At 41.2% G+C, this 16,742-nt stretch overlaps 1 non-coding gene across 1 annotated transcript; it reads left to right on the top strand.

Moving 5' to 3' along the window:
• The first annotated feature begins 14,855 nt into the window (after nucleotides 1–14,855).
• LOC117073814 lies at nucleotides 14,856–14,958 on the top strand. Its single transcript, XR_004433379.1, has one exon. It is a non-coding gene; the product is annotated as a U6 spliceosomal RNA (small nuclear RNA).
• The last annotated feature ends 1,784 nt before the right edge of the window (nucleotides 14,959–16,742 follow it).

Below are 16,742 nucleotides of genomic sequence, written 5' to 3'. Positions count from 1 at the left end.
TTGAGTCCTTAATAGCATCAGGGAGCCATCATATCAGACCAGGACCCTCTGACTCTAGTCTTTTTATTATATAAGAAAAATTATATCCCTTTAGTCACTAATTAATTAGGGTTCCTCTTACTTGCAGCCCAATGCAATCACAATGTCCTTATTCGCCTGATGCTTTGGGGCTCCATAAGCCTCTTGAAACATAGATGCACATCTAGGGAGAGGGGAAATATAGTAAAACTATGGTTTTCCTCCCTATAAAATTGAATAAGACTAAGTTTCTAGCCCCAGGTGACAGGAATTCAAGAGAAAAGTTAATTTTCATTTTAGAAAAAAAATGAAATTTTTTTTGCACATTTGACTTTATAGCTTCTGAAATTCATACATGCTACAAAAACACAGGATAAGAAACAACTTACATGCAATACCACACAGTGATACTGTTTAAGTTCATCAGCTCTCACAATTTGAAACAGACTCTCACTGGCGGTATCTTCTTCCCGAGGTCCCAGTCTTTACTGTTTGGGGTCCCGCCTTTACTCTCTCTGCTAAGATATTTCTCCTGTCTTCTGTTTTCTCCAAGTCCTAGGGTCGCAAATCCCTGTCATGTCAGCTGACCAAAAGAAACGTCCAAAATTCCTATTAATTTATTAGGGATGATAACTTATCCTCCTGTGTTTCATCCTCTCCCATATCTTCTGTTTCATAGTGAAAGAATTATTGCTATGTTTTCCTGAATCACATGAATAGTCTCCTGGCTCTTCACTTTAGCTTTCCTTTAGAAACGTCTTAAATCTCTGATCAAATGTTTAGGAGGAGATGGGTTCAAAGTAGGTGGGCTTCCCTCCTCCCAACCATGACTGTAGGCTATAGGCTAAGGCAATGAAGACAGGCAGGGGCCACACTGGAATCTTTATTCTCTTCTATTACAAAGTAAGCCCTGGGGAGGATAGGGGTTTTTGTCTTCTTTTAATAGAGATATTTACATAGATCCTGTCAGTAAAAGAAGCTCAAAGATCAAGGATGGAGAAGCATAGTTTAAATGGTAATAACAAGACAAAACCAGTGACTGGAGCTGTCCCTCTTATCGACTTTGTGTAGGAAACCACAATTTTCCCCCAAGTCTCTTCTCTCCAGCAGCTTTCTGGGGCCTGTAGCTCTTGCCCCACCTCAGTTTTTCACATGTCAATGGCTCCCGGCTCAGGTATGGGCTGGCACCTTTCCTATATTAGTGACACTCCAATTTCTCCTGTCTTCATGGCCAGAGTTCCTCTCCCTGTTGAAGTGGGCAATTACCTGACAGCCATTGTCAGCGGGTCCAGCTGAGTCCCGAACTTCCTTCTCACTGGCCACAGTCAATGTGTCCTGGGCCATGTCCTCAAGAAGTAGTTGTTTTCTTTGATAAGGTATCAGGCCAGAACTGCAACAGGGACTCTCTCTTTCACTCTGTCCTCATCTAAAACATACACACGCACACACATACGCGCGCGCGCGCGCACACACACACACACACACTCTGATGTTGCAGCAAAGTGGAGTGTCCCGCTTCAGACTGGTCACTGGATTGGGTCACCTCCCTTCCCTACTGTTCCCAGGAAGCATTGCCTAACCTCTGCCCTTACCATCTCCACTGGGAGTCAGTGTAAGAAAATGGCTAAGACTATGGGCTTAGAAGCTCATAAAGTTACATTTAAGTTCCAACTTGCAGCTTTTTTTAAGCTAAGAGACTGACAGTTACTTAACTTTTCTGAACCTCAGTTACTTCATCTTTAAAATGGGATTAATGATGATCCATGCTTTTAAAAGGTTGAGTGAGGTCATATATGTTAAGTACTTAGTACCAAGGCTGACATGTCGTAAGTGTTGAGTAAATTGGTGCTTCCAATGATGGATTTCTTCCTTTTCCCATTACTCAGAGGCTAGGAATTCAGCAAAGTTCTTTCGTCATGTATTTCCAGCTAGTAGCCTCTCTGCTGTGTTTCCCCTATTTTATCTGCCAGGATAAAAGCAAACAACAACAACAACAAACAAAAATAGTATGTGGCTCTCTGGTCCTGTCTCTCAGGTTCTCGTCTCTCCCCAGCTGGGTGGATTCCGAAACGTCTTCTATCCCTCTCCTTGGAAATTCCTTTTCCTGTTCCTTTTCAACACTGCTTGTAATGTTTAAACACACACAAAAAAGAACCCTGGAATATGGAGACTTGGTTTCCCCATCACTTAGGCTGGTTATGTTGTTGGTGGCAGAAGGCTCTTACCATGGTTGTGGAGGAGTAGGTAAGGCAAGTAGAGAAGACACTGGCACCTGGCAGATACAGTAAGTCCCATAAAATGTACAAATAAAAGGCATGGAACTCAGGTCAGAAAAGACAGCCATATAAAAGCATCACTTGAGAAGGATTTAAACACTCAAGTCGGATTTAAACACACAAAAACTGGATGGAGAAGGCCATCTAGGGAGAAGGTGAATTGACAGCAAAATGCCAGAGGCTAGGAATTGTGGAGCATATCTAGTTTGGCTGAATCAAAGGTTAAATTTCTGGGTTATGCAAGTAAAGATAAGCCTCAGATATTAGTATCTGGCCAAGTCTTTTTTCTTTATGTGTCTTGTATTCACTACAATTGGAAGCTAGAAGACCCTCCTAAGAAAATATAGGAAAGTTGAGAAGAGGCTGAAAAATCAGACTGGTGACCTAGGATCATGGAAACTGGCTGGATTTGCTCCATGGAGAGTGTTATATCCTGGTAAATGAGAAATTACTATAATGTGTCCACATAATGCTGTTTTGACATGCATATACACTTACACACATGAGTCTATATATTTGTGTGTGTATGATTATACATATATGTGTATGTGTGTGTATCTATTCAAACACACATGCCATATATATACACATACACATGCATATATATATTCAAACATGCATACCTTCCATACATACCTTACATACATGTAAGATATATATTATATATCATATATATACACACACACACACGAACATACAAACACATATCCAGGCATTTAAGGTATCATATTAGAATAGATATATATGTGTATGTAGACATGTAGACACAGACACAAATATGTAACTGAATTACATATATGCCTATGTGTTTCTCTCTAGTTGGTGAGATTATGGGAAATTTTAACTTTTTCTTTAAGACTTCTGCACCAAGTGCATTATTTTTATAATAGGAAAAATGACTGCTAACTTTCTTCTTTCTCAACTTTCTTTGTTTTGCAAATATTCAATGAGGTGGTCTTGTGTGGACAAGAAGCCCAATAATAGAATAAATGGAGCATTACAAAACAAAAACAAAATGACATTTTATTATTTTAATGCTTCATTTGGCAATGTCAGGGAACTTGTGGAAATAGAAATAACATTAGCTAAATAATATTCTACCCACAGCAGAAAGATTTAATTAAGGAAATTGCTCCAGGTTGCATTTTCAGAACAGACCTCTGAGATCTTTAAAACCTGATTTTAACTATCCCCCTGAGCCAAAGGAGCAAATTGAGACTAAAGATGGTAAGCTTTGTGGCTACTCTTCTCGCTTCAGCCCCATTCCTTCTCCACTTCAGATCATCTCTGACTCCTTGATCACAGAGGAGATGAATTGAATGAGTTTTCACCCCAGTTACCTAACATTCTTAACTATTTCTGACTCAACCCACCTGAAGAATGCTGCAACTGGAGCTCGATAACTTCACTCACATTATCAGAACAGTTTTGCACAGAATATTGTTCATTGCACATGTTGAAACAGAGAGTCAGTGAGTTAAAGAGATGAGGCCAGAAAGATAGAAAGGATTCACCATACATGGCCTTGAATGTCTTGGTAAAGAGTTTTGCATTATTCTAAATGGAGCCACTAGAAGAAGCCACTGGAGATCCTCAGCAAGGCAGTGACATAATCTGGTCAAAAAGGTCACTGTTGCTGTTTGTGGAGAATTAACCGAAGTGACACAGACTGGAAGCACAAACACCAGTTTAGTGACATTGGTCTGGGAAAGAGAGAATGTGTTACACACACACTCTCACACACATACTATATATAAATAAATATATATACGTATAGATACCTATTTACATACACATATAGAGACAGTAAGTTAGTGCAATAGTAATTGTGTTTTTTGCCTTTGAAAGGAATGCCAAAAGCCACAATTACTTTTGCACCAACCTAATAGCTGCACATAAATGTGCTTCTGTTTACTTTAAATAAATGGCCACTACGTTTTGCCCTTATGCAATTTTTTCTTGTAACAATTATTTTTCTCATCTATTTTTCTGAAAATCATTTTTGACAGGTATATAGTATTTCACTGGATGGACATGCCATAGTTTACTAAACCGATTCCTTTTTCTTGGCCATTTCTTTCTTTGCTTTTATTGTTAAGGATAATAATTTCAAAAACATCGTTGTCAAAACATCGTTGAACACGTCTCTGATGATTTCCTTAGGGTTTCTATTAGACGTGGAACTGGATGCAAGGCGCACATCTTTTTTGAGTTGTGACACAGATTGCCAAACTGCCCTCCACAGTGTTTGTCTGAATTTACACCCATATCAGAAGTGAATGAGTGCACCAATTTTTTACATATTCTGCTCTTATAATTTACATTTGCCAAGTTGATAGACACAAATATTGTAGTTATTTTAGTTAGTAATTCTTTGATTATTAGTGAGGCTAAATTAGATATAGTTTCCCTTTAGTTTATTTCTCTGTGTGTTGTCTTTAATGTAAAGCAGAGTTAAGAATCATAAGGGTTCCTTAAATTAAGAATTTAGGAATGTATACTATATAGAAAAACTTTCCCCAGTCAGTACATTCTCTGTTATTGCAATTATTTCTTAGATCAGAGTGCAATCTCACTTGGTGCATGCTATCTAATAAACACATTGAGCAGCTCTTCAAGGAGTATCAATAAAAGAATATGCTCTGGAAGTGGGTTCAAGTTGCTATTGGTATGTGAAGCATGGTGCTTAACAAATGATTCTGGAACACTCTTGAGAACCCCATGCTAGTCTTACATAAAATTAGTTGAACAATCAGGGTTTGTGGTCCTCTAATGAAGGAAGGAGCCCCAAATTGGCAGGCAAACCATGTAAGTAAGAAAGTAGTGTCTCCAAGAGACTTATTATAGAAAAGAGCTCTGAAAGCCCATCCTTCACCTTGGTACCAAGAATTGGATGAATTCAGCCATGGAGTCATGCAGTGTGAATCCTCATTGAAATATAGTGGTGGCTTGCTACCTGTAGAGAGAAAGGTGTCATGCTCACTTTTTATTGGCAGGAAATTTAAAACCTAAGAATTTTAAGGGGCTTATCAGTTGGTAAATGTGAAAGCTAAGAGGCTGATGTTAAGATAAGAGAACGAATTTGTGGTTTTCATTTTGAAAGTTCAGTCTTGAGGTTTTATTGATTCAGGAGAAAATAAACAATGCAATGAAGTTCCAACTTGGAGTCTGAATAGTTTTTTACTTTAAACTAGTATATTAGTTTGTTCTCCCACTGGTATAAGGACATAGCCAAGAATGCGTAATTTATCAAGGAAAGAGGTTTAATTGACTCACAGTTCCACAGGGCTGGGGAGGCCTCAGGAAACTTAAAAAATCATGGCAAAAGGGGAAGCCCCTTATAAAACCAACAGATCCTGTGAGAGTTCACTCACTATCTCAAGAACAGGATGGGGGAACCATCCCCATGATTCAATTGTCTCCACCTGGTCCCTCCTATGGGGATTAAGGGAACTACAGTTCAAGGTGAAGTTTGGGTGGAAACACCGCCAAGCCATACCAACCAGCACAGCTTAAACTGAGGTAAGGGTGGTATTGGTATGGTCTATGTGTGTCTTTTAATGAATATGAAAAAGGTGAAAATCCTTTCTCTCATATATTTTCCTTATTGAATTCTGTGACTTTGTTAGAAACTAAACACTGACATTTCATAACTTTTATTTCTTTAAACACTAGCGAACGTTGGGTTTTGGGTTTCTACTTTAGCCCTGGCCTAAGAGGTGAGGTCAGATCTCAGCTATTGACACTTTACACCAAATCACTGTACTCCCCAAGGACATCATTTAAGCACGATTACATGTCAAGCCACATCATGGGAAAATGCATTGTACTAAAACATTGATCTATTCTGTCCCAAGGGGAATGTAATAAAGCCCAGAAGGATGACCCCTTTTGCCAAAAGGAGAGAAAAGGAATAATATTCATTAAACAGTTTCTATGTACCAGATCCTCTATTTGTGCTGCAAATGTTTTATTGCAGTTAACTTTCATAACAATTTTCTGAGATAGATACAGATATCTCCATTTCTCCTGACAAAAAAATTGGGGCCCAGAGAAATTAAATAGCAGGTGCAAGGCCCCAGGGTTAAAAGTAAATTTATATCTGTGTGACTTGAAAGCCTGTGAACTTTCTACTGCCCACCAACATTGTGGATTGCAGGATCTGGGGAAATACTCCCCCTTCACTCAGGGAGGAAGAGAGAGGGGGCAGGAAAGAGTCATTCATGAAATCCCAAGCCTTATACCTCAAACCTGTTTGAGGTTCAACAAAGGAGTTCAACAGGCAATTTAGCCTAACTTCTCTCATGTACAGTTGGCAATATAGAGGCCCAGGAACTTAGGCTGAGTTCCCCAGAGGAAGAGCCTGAGATGGCGATTAGTTTAAAGGGATGAGGACACAGGATAGAACAGGAGAACCTAACCATACATGTGGTTTGGGACTCCCATGTTCATCTATAGCTCCCCAAAATGTAAGTGAGACCGTTTTGGATGCTCCAGTCCCAGTTGAGCCTCCTCAGCTGACACCATGAAAAGCAGAGATGAACTGTCCCCACTGAGCCCTGCCCGTATTCCTCACTTAAATAATCATACATAATGACATGGTTTTTGTCTCCAAGCACTAATGATATAAACAGGAGAGAGGGAAATAGTGGGTAGAAGAGGGTAGTTCCCTGGCAAAGGTCCCACCCTCAAGTCTAGATACCTATGGGCCTCAATGAGAGCAGCTATTCCTGTCTTTGCGCCCAAAAAGCTGCCTTCATTTGACCTGCCACACCCCCTATCCTGTGCCCATATAAACCTCAAACCTGAGACTCCAGAGCAGACCAGCAGGTGGGAGAGGAGGATACAAGCAGGAAGATGAGCAGAAGTCTGCTGCAGAGAAGGAGAGAAGAGGAGGAAATCTGAACGCAGAGAGGAGTTCGGCTGGAGGGCAATGGGGGACGGTTCCAGGGGACAATCATGTTCCCACTCCATCCCCCACTCCTGGCTCCCCATCCATCCTGCTGAGAGCCACCTCTGCCACTCTTTAAAACTCTTGCATTTGACCGGGCACAGGGGCTCACACCTGTAATCCCAGCACTTTGGGAGGTCGAGGTGGGCGCATCACGAGGTCAAGAGATCCAGACCAGCGTGGTGAAACCCCATCTCTACTAAAAATACAAAAATTAACTGGGCGTGGTGGTACGTGCCTGTAATCCTAGCTATTTGGGAGGCTGAGGCAGAAGAATCGTTTGAACCCGGGAGGCGGAGGTTGTAGTGAGCCGAGATGGCGCCTCTGCATTTCAGCCTGGGCAGCAGAACGAGACTCCATTAAAAGAAAAAAAAAAACCCTCCCGCATTCATCCTTCCAGTCCGTGTGTGACCCGATTTTTCTGGGACGCTGGACAAGAGCTCTGGACACAGAAAGCTGTCACATTGGCCCTCTGCCTTACAGAAAGGCAAAGGGTCCATTGAGCTAGTCAACACTCAAGCAGTCTGCAAAGGACAAGGCTAAAAGGGCACACTGTAACACATGCCCACTTTGGCTCCTTCACCTGTCCATCTGCATGCTCCCCCTCTAGCAAGGGGCTTTGAGCAGCAGGGTGATCGAATAGGTGAGCCACCCCCATCCCGTGCACATCCTGAGAAGGGGATCAGGGAACTCTCACCAAGTTTGGGATTGCTTTTTTGTAGTAATAAATAACTAAAGCATCTCCAAAGCCTTTACCTGATGAAAGAAGAATTCCCTAAAGCAAAATCTGATTATAGTTTCTAGTGAAAGTGTATGTATCCTGGGGGAGAAAAAAAAGAGTTAGAGTCACTGGGAGATAAGACCTCAGACTTGGTGCTTGGTGCTTAAGCTGTACAGACTTGACTTTCCTGGGAATATGTATCACTACCTTCCTATTCCCCCAGCCCCTTTTCCTGAAACTCAGCTTCTAGGGAGAGAGCACTGGATAGGCCTAGCCTGGGTTAGAGGCGCATCCCTTGTCCAGGGATTGAGTGTCCTCCAATCAGACACTCGATTTCAGAAAGTTGCACCTGAAGTTGTGTGACAGAGGAGCTACATGCATCCCAATGAAAGCATCCTGAAGAAAGCAGCTGTTGCCCCCTGCTCCTCTAAACCTCAGACCTTCTGGGGTCATCTCTTCTGAAGCCTGGTTATGTGGCTTATTTTTAGATTCCAATACTGTCTTCCAATAAATTCCTTTGCTGCTTGAAATCTAAGAACCATACCTAATACATGTATCTTGACAGAAAGTAGCCTTGTAATATAGCTCTAATTTAGCACATGAGGAAATTGTGGCCTCAAGAAGTTTAATTTAATTGTTTAAGATATATAGCCAGAATCAAAGCCCAGGCATTCTGAGTTTCACCAAGGTCTTTTCTCTATTCCCAAACAGAAGCAGGTATTGGGATAAACATTTTCATTTTTCATATGGGAATAACGAAGTAAACACCACAGGCTGGGTTTGTAATGTCTTCAGGTGTAACCCAAAGCCCAATTCTAAAGGAGTGCAAGTGAAAACCTCAGTGCTGATGCTTTTTTAAATTTTGTTTTTGTTTTTGTTTTTTTGAGACAAGAGTCTAGCTCTGACACCCAGGCTGGAGTGCAGTGGCGCCATCTCGGCTCACTGCAATCTCCACCTCCAGGGTTCACGCCATTCTCCTGCCTCAGCCTCCTGGGGAGCTGGGACTACAGGCACCCGCCATGCACGGCTAATTTTTTGTTTTTGTTTTTTTTTTTTTTTTTTTTTTTTTTTTTTTTTGAGGCGGAGTCTCGCTCTGTCGCCCGGACTGGAGTGCAGTGGCCAGATCTCAGCTCACTGCAAGCTCCGCCTCCTGGGTTTCCGCCATTCTCCTGCCTCAGCCTCCCAAGTAGCTGGGACTACAGGCGCCCGCCACCTCGCCCGGCTAGTTTTTGTATTTTTAGTAGAGACGGGGTTTCACCATATTAGCCAGGATGGTCTCGATCTCCTGACCTCGTGATCCGCCCGTCTCGGCCTCCCAAAGTGCTGGGATTACAGGCTTGAGCCACCGCGCCCGGCCAGTACTGAGGCTTTTTAATATTCAGTCTTATCTCAGGAGATGCCTAATTAATGAAAAAAATGTAAATTATTTATTGAGTTAAGTAGTCACCTTATGTTTTGAATCAATAGTAAAGAAATGTATTTACTCCCTTTACCAATTCACTTAGAAGAATTAATGAGGATCTAGATTTTATTAAAAGAGTTCATTGGGAAAGTTATAAGTTATTCTCCCTACCTAGCAGATTTAAGCAGTGAGACGAAGGCCTCACATTCGTGAGATGCTCTTAAAACCCACACAATAAAGTGATTTACATTTTTAAGAACCATTAAATACTGTGAATTGATTATTTATGAGTGTATTTAAATTAATTTTTGTTTTATTTCTCTTTCTAGTGTTTTCCCTCAATTTTCTCTGTTGAAAGTGGTGTTTCTCTTTATTTCTCATTATTTTATCTGTCAAGAAGACATGCTTTCCAAACTCCAGACATATTCCCTATTTTACACAACACATTCTGGTGTTTACTCTATCCACACTCCTTACATTTTTATAGGCCCTGGTTCTACTAGTTTTGCATTTCTGAACTTTTACAGCACTTTCATTCTGGCAATTAAATATGGTTTCTTACACTGTTATTTCCACCTGTGCTTTCAGCTTCAAGATTGTATTTTCACTGACAGCAGTAAATCTTTTTCTCTTCTTTTTCCTGCCTTGCAATTCACAACATAAGAGTAAAACAAGGGATTCTTTTCATTAATTCACTTCTTCAACAATATTTATAAAGAACTTTCTGTATATGAGGAATAGTGCTTGGGTCAGGTCACCAAAATGAGCCATTTGTGGCTCAGACAAATGAATAACTATACTCTTCAACCCTGTCTGTTCAAATGTCCTATCTCTGAAAAGCAGAATTAAACCAATTAAGGCCTTGTGAGTCTGAGGCACATCCAAATGACACATTCTAAGGTAAAAAATTCACAGAACTTAGACAAAAAAAAAACACATGAAAATGCTCAGTGTATCCCTGGGTATCAGAGAGGACACAGATCTGCGCCGGGAATCTGAAGACCTGAGCTTTGGCTCCAGTTCTGCCAGAGCTCGTTTTGTGACTATGACAATCCACTCCGCTATCTGAGTAGCTGGTGTCTGAAAAGTCAGGATGATGGAGAAGACATTCTCTAAGTTCCCTTCCGGTTCTAAAATTTTATGAACGAACAGCAAGGTAAAATTCCTCCAATTTCTAGCCAGAAATAACAGAATGAAATTAGAAAAGTTAAAACTGAGGGTAGCTGATATAATTCCCCTCAGTGAAAGCTTAATGGATTATGGAATTGTTCTCAAAGTGGTGAGTTTAAAGCTTCCCTGATTCAAGATAGTTAAAATAAATCCTGCTAAGTTTCATGGCACATATTCTCAGCACTTCAACAAAGCTTTTGAAAACAAGTGAGAAAGTAAAGGAAGGAAACAGATAAATGAACATTTTTCTTCTGGAATATCATTGTATAAAAGAATTTCATGAGTCCCCAGAAATATACAATTCTTTGCTTCTTAAACAGAAGCAAAAGAAGTGAAATAATGGTAGAATAGACTTGCAAAGCACTCACTTAGAGTGACAAATTTAGAAATTAAGTTTTTTTTCCCCCCACACAGGACTGCAGCTTCACAACATCAAATGCATTTACTGTTGTGTACAGCACATGAAAATGTTAAGGAGACACGGAAGTGCACACTGTATCAACATAACAATAAGCCTGAGTGACAAAGTAGTTGAATTGGAGGAAAATATTTTTGGAGCAAAGTGGTAACAGCTGCAATAAGACATGAGATAAATTGTGCCAGATCCATTTAGCTCAGGAGACCCAAGAGGAAAAAAAGAAGAAGCAGAAGGAGGTGAACATGAGCTCACACTGTGTTAAAATCCAAGGACTGGGAACAGCTCCCTGGGCAGCAGAGGAAAAGTGCCCAGGAACCAAACCGAATGCAGGAGAGCGGAGCCTGTTTGAAGGCACGTAGAGTATTTGGATCATCGAGGCAACACACAGAGAGAATTAATGAGTCAGAGCAGAGTTGGAACATAAGATTCCCATAATGTTATTTTACTCTCTTTTCAAAATTCAGTATTCTTCCTTGGAAATGTGTACCATGCCCCCTAAGTGAGCTTCCATATAGCTTCACAGGAGATACATGAATTGGTTCCAAAGAAGCAGAAGGCATGAAAATTAAAAGTAGATGTCCAAAAATGTGGCCTCAAGTGTAGACAGCTGAGAAATAAAGCAGAGGTCCAAAAGCTGCCAACTATAAGAAAATACATTCTCAAATGTACAAAACTCTGTTAACATATAAGTGAGACAATGGTAACGTTACGCCCTAATGGAATCAAATTCAAGTTTAAACATCAAGGTGGTTAGGTTTTTTAAGTCAAGTTAGAAAACTCCAACAGATGACTCCCCTGGTAACAATATCTCAGATACCTTATCCATGCATTGTATTTCATATCTGCTATATTCACTTTTAGGATTTTCTATTTGTAAAATGGCCAGCATAGAATTGGGATAAGACTTCACTAAACCTTAACTGAAATATATGAAGCACATTGGAATTGGTGGATGAATTGAAACAACTGTTCAAAAAGAATCTTACAGGCAAATAGAACTTTCTCCCTGGGCTCTGCCCGGATGAGGCTATTTTAAAGCAGCGCGCATTGAAACCAAAACATTCTTGAACATGAGCAAAGATAGATGAAGGGATGCCATGGATGGATGCCTGTCCAAAGCACCTACCTTGCCTTACAAACTCGGTAGGTCTGGGAGAAGACACATGGGGCACAAGGCTTTTTGGCAGGACTAACACAGAGAACAATAAGAATAAGCAAAGATATCCTGGAAGCATGCTGAAATACCTTATATTTGTGCTAGGTTTTTTTATGTCACAAAGTTCTTTCGTGGAAGCTATAACTGACATTTTCCATATGAGTACACTGAGGTTTAGAGAGATTTCTAACTTAACCAACAGTGCACAGGCTGGAAAAGAGATCTGTACCCAGGACTTGACACCAAGTTGAATGCTCTTTCCATTCTGTTGCCTTCTTTCTTAATCCAATGGAGTCTGCGGTAGAAGAGAACTGGGGTATTATTTGAGGGATTTGCACTAACCCAGTCAAAGATGCTTGCTATGGAGTTCATGTAATCGTAAGTCAGGGAGTCTCGATGCGTACATCCAGAAATGTACTGAGGCAGGCAGGGCACGAGAAAGAATCATCTGTGTGTTCCACCCTGAGGATAGCATGTGGGGAGGAAAGGGAAAGGAAGGAATTGCAGGTTTATTGAGCATCAATATGTACCAGACACTGAACTAGGTATTTCACATGTTATTGATTTTATTCCTGCCCTAAGTAGTGGGTCTTATAGGTTCCATTTTATAGTGGAGGGAACTGAAGATCAGAGGAGTTGAGAAACTTTCCCAGCATTACCTAGCTAGAGGGCAGTGGAGCCAGGATTTAAAACGAGTGGGACTAACTTCTAAACCTCTGCTTTCCTTTATACGATATTGCCTCATAACGTGTATGCATATTTAAACTTCACAGGTTGCAAAATGCTTTCACATACCGAATTTCTCTTGATCTGAAGCACAGGGTTCACAGCTGGACTCCAGTCTTGGTAAAAGGAAAATTTGGCTGGGAAAGGAGAAGGTGCCAGTCCTTTCTGAAACCAGAATCTGAGTTTCCTCTGTGGAAGAAAGAAGCAAACTGTCATTTTAACAGGCTTCTTCTTCTCTGTTATACTTCATGACATGCTTTCTATGTAAGCAGTACCTGACCAGCACAGATTTCAGAGTTTATTACAAACAGTGGGCTGAGTCTTGTGGTAAAGAGAGAACATCTCTTATGAAAGAAGGCTGTATCATTTTCTCTTCAGACCATGAGGACTGAACCAAGCCCAATTACAAAACAGTATCCCTGAAAGCAAAACGCCAGTGAGCATACAGTTGGAGATTGCTTTCTTCTGGGCAGGGTCAGGGAAAATAATCACGTTGAGTTTTATGACCCAGCATGGAAATGTTAATTTACGAAATACTCATGAATAGGCAAAGAGAGAACTTCTTGTCTTCCGGCTCCAATCCTCCCTCATCCTTTCCCCTCATCTCTTACCCACATGGTATATGGTGCTCATTAAGAAAACAAAACAGTAATGAGTCAGTGATCTTCATAGATTAGATAAACAAATAGATGTTTTCCTAATGTATTGGGCTAACTTATGCTAGCTGCTGTTGCAATCTCAAAATATCAATGGCCTAACACAATCAACATTTCTTTCTTTTTTTTTTTTTTTTTTTGAGACGGAGTCTCGCTCTGTCGCCCAGGCTGGAGTACAGTGGCCGGATCTCAGCTCACTGCAAGCTCCGCCTCCCGGGTTCACGCCATTCTCCTGTCTCAGCCTCCCAAGTAGCTGGGACTACAGGTGCCCGCCACCTCACCCGGCTAGTTTTTTGTATTTTTTAGTAGAGACGGGGTTTCACCGTGTTAGCCAGGATGGTCTCGATCTCCTGACCTCGTGATCCGCCCGTCTCGGCCTCCCAAAGTGCTGGGATTACAGGCTTGAGCCACCGCGCCCGGCCCAATCAACATTTATTTCTCACTCATATCAAATGTGGATCAGATAAAGCTTTTTAGTTGGTGTTTTCTCCACATAGTGACTCAGGCATCCAGGTTTCTTCCACTTTGTGACTCCTTCTTTTGGATTCTAATTTGCCCTGAGCCTTATCCTTTGGGTTTTGCGGGAGGAAGGTGGAAGGTTCATTATGGGGAAGACACACTGGTATGTAACTACCTTAGCCCAGCAGTGAAAAAGTCACTTCTGCTTACATTTCACTGCCTGGAACTCATCACACGGCAAGCCTAGCTGCCAAGAAGGTGGAATATGTTGAGAGGCACTACATAAAAAGTCTTCATTCCCTCTCCAAGGGACACAATATGGAATCCCACCAGTCCCTGCATGCAGCTCAAGCCCAGTTTTGTGGCAATGTCTGGTTCTTTTTTGCAAGCCCAGATGTAACTCCTCTTGGTCTGGAAACCTGTGAACAACAATGACAAATTATTGGTCCCTCTCTGCTCCCACAGTGTACACTGCTGGAGCAGGGAAAGTATAACTGCATCATAACTTTCATTCAAAAATTGGAAGGCAATGATGCCACTGCTCTTGATCCATTACAGTTAAGGAATTACTCTGGGCAGACATGGGAAGAGTCTCTATTGAGGAGAGAGAGTGTCCTTGATTATGTTCTGATTCTATTCTGTGCCAGAAGTCCACTGTCCACCAACCTCAGGGGTCCTTGGCTCCTCCTGGGAGGAGCCTCCTTGTCCATCATTCTTCTTCTCCATGTCTAAAGCGGGGGTTGGGAGGCAAGTCCTCATTTGGAGGCCATACAACTTTTGCAGCCTGCTTCCTGCATATGGATGTTTGGAGGTCCAAGACGGATGTAAGTCTTCAACAATTGGAGACTGCTCAGGCTTGCAGTTTCTCTAGCAATATGGTTTCCTCAAAAACTTAGTAGATAGTGCTTGCTTTGTCAGCATAGAAGCTACAATTGGAACCAGAGAAGATTAACATGGCTCTTGAGCAAGGATGACATGCAAATTCACGAAATATTTTATATTTTTTTATAATAAAAAAAGCTTAGTAGACTTATAATTGATTTGCTTCCAGTGATTCCCCTCCCACTTCATTACTGTGCCCTGTGTCAGTAGCCAGACCTAAAGTGCTTTCCTAGACATGGGCTTTTTACAGGGTGAACACGCTTCCTGATTTAACCAGAGATGAGGGATTCCCTGGAACCTGGGCTTTCGATTTATTGGTCAGCCTAGTTTTTCACGTCCACATATTTCTATTTTTCCTTCGTCCCATACTTCTCCTTCTCTCAATCTCATGGCTGCTACCTTGAGGCTATCTGGAGCAATCTGTGGGAAGAACACACCTTGCAAAATATTAATAGGTTTACTATTATTATTAAACCAGTTACTATTTATTAATAGTTTGAGAAATAACATCACTCTAGCATTTCTAAACTTTATCTTTTGTTATTTGGTTTTTCTAACCCTGGCAAATTTCTAAACCTTTTCTATAACTATTCTCTTTCATTTCTGCTTGTTAATCTACCAATTCTTCCTGGAGCTCATCTTTTTAGAACCTTACCTTGTTAACTGCAGCCCATAATAGCCAATGCAGATTACCACTAAGAATAGCTAAAATGCTTTCTAACCATGTCTAGAGTCAGAAGACATGTGACTCATCCCCTCAGTTATCACAGACAACAATTTTCTTAAATGTTTTGCCTCTCTGTGTGGCAACAATCATGGTCTTTCTGGCTTCTGGTTTGGTTTTCTTACTGGTGGCCATTTAACTATTCAGCTGATGCCTCCTATTTTGGGGGATTTTATGGCAGCATTCCACTTCAACACATCAATTTCTACCTTCGTTAGAGTAGAGAAGTCAGATAGCCATATCAGACACTCCCCACATCTCAGTTACTTAATCATTTTCTTCCTCACTCATGTCATGGACTGATGCTGGTCAAACGACTATTCCCCAAGTGCTGACTCAGAGATTCAGATTTCTTCTACTACGTCATTTTACCACCTTGGATTCAAAGACTCAGCGTACAGTGGGAGACAGGATGCAGGAAGCACAGCAGGCACTTACCTGCATCCACTTTAAAGGAACATACATTCCTTCAGCTCAAATTCCATTGGCCAGACAATAGCAAAAGAGGCCAGAATGTAGTGGGGGCATGAATATCAAAAAGCATACATGGGGTCTCCTCTCCTCCTATAGCACAATGAGATGGGCCTTGGCTCTGTCTACTCCTGAGGTTCAGACCTCTACTCTCTCCCTACATTCCATGATGAAGAATTCCTTTCTCTTACTCATAATGGCTACTGTTATCCCCATTCCTCAGGGGCTCCTCTTAGCCAATTATACCTGTAGAGTAGGTATAACTGTCTGCTTAGGTCTTCCTTCCTTATATACATCAATGATGATATTATAAGGCCTTTCTATTTTAGAGGATCTCTACTAATCACTAAAAATCACAGAAGAGATCACAGAAGCAGCCATGTGCAGACAAAGTTCTGGGAGCCTTAACAGTGTCTAGAGGCTTGATCCTGGTCCATAGCTCTTAACGTTGAAGCTGACTATTGGCAAGCCCTCTGGACTTGTACTCCGAACTATTGTTCATGAAGGAAGATGCTATCAGATTTCTTCCTTTTCAGTATGAAAGGTGTATAAAAGTAGAGCTTTACATGACTGCCAGAGAACTCCCTTGAGCAGCTTTTGCATGAGTATGTAACACAACGCTGCTTTAACAAATGGATTCCAATCTGCTGCCCATGGTGATAATAGCTCACTTTTACTGAGCTGAGCTTTTTCTATCCACCAGGCATCCTTC

This window comes from Trachypithecus francoisi, unplaced genomic scaffold (assembly GCF_009764315.1).
Source record: "Trachypithecus francoisi isolate TF-2019V2 unplaced genomic scaffold, Tfra_2.0 Lachesis_group4, whole genome shotgun sequence".
Taxonomy (NCBI): Eukaryota; Metazoa; Chordata; class Mammalia; order Primates; family Cercopithecidae; genus Trachypithecus; species Trachypithecus francoisi.
This window is presented reverse-complemented; position numbering and strand designations above follow the sequence as displayed.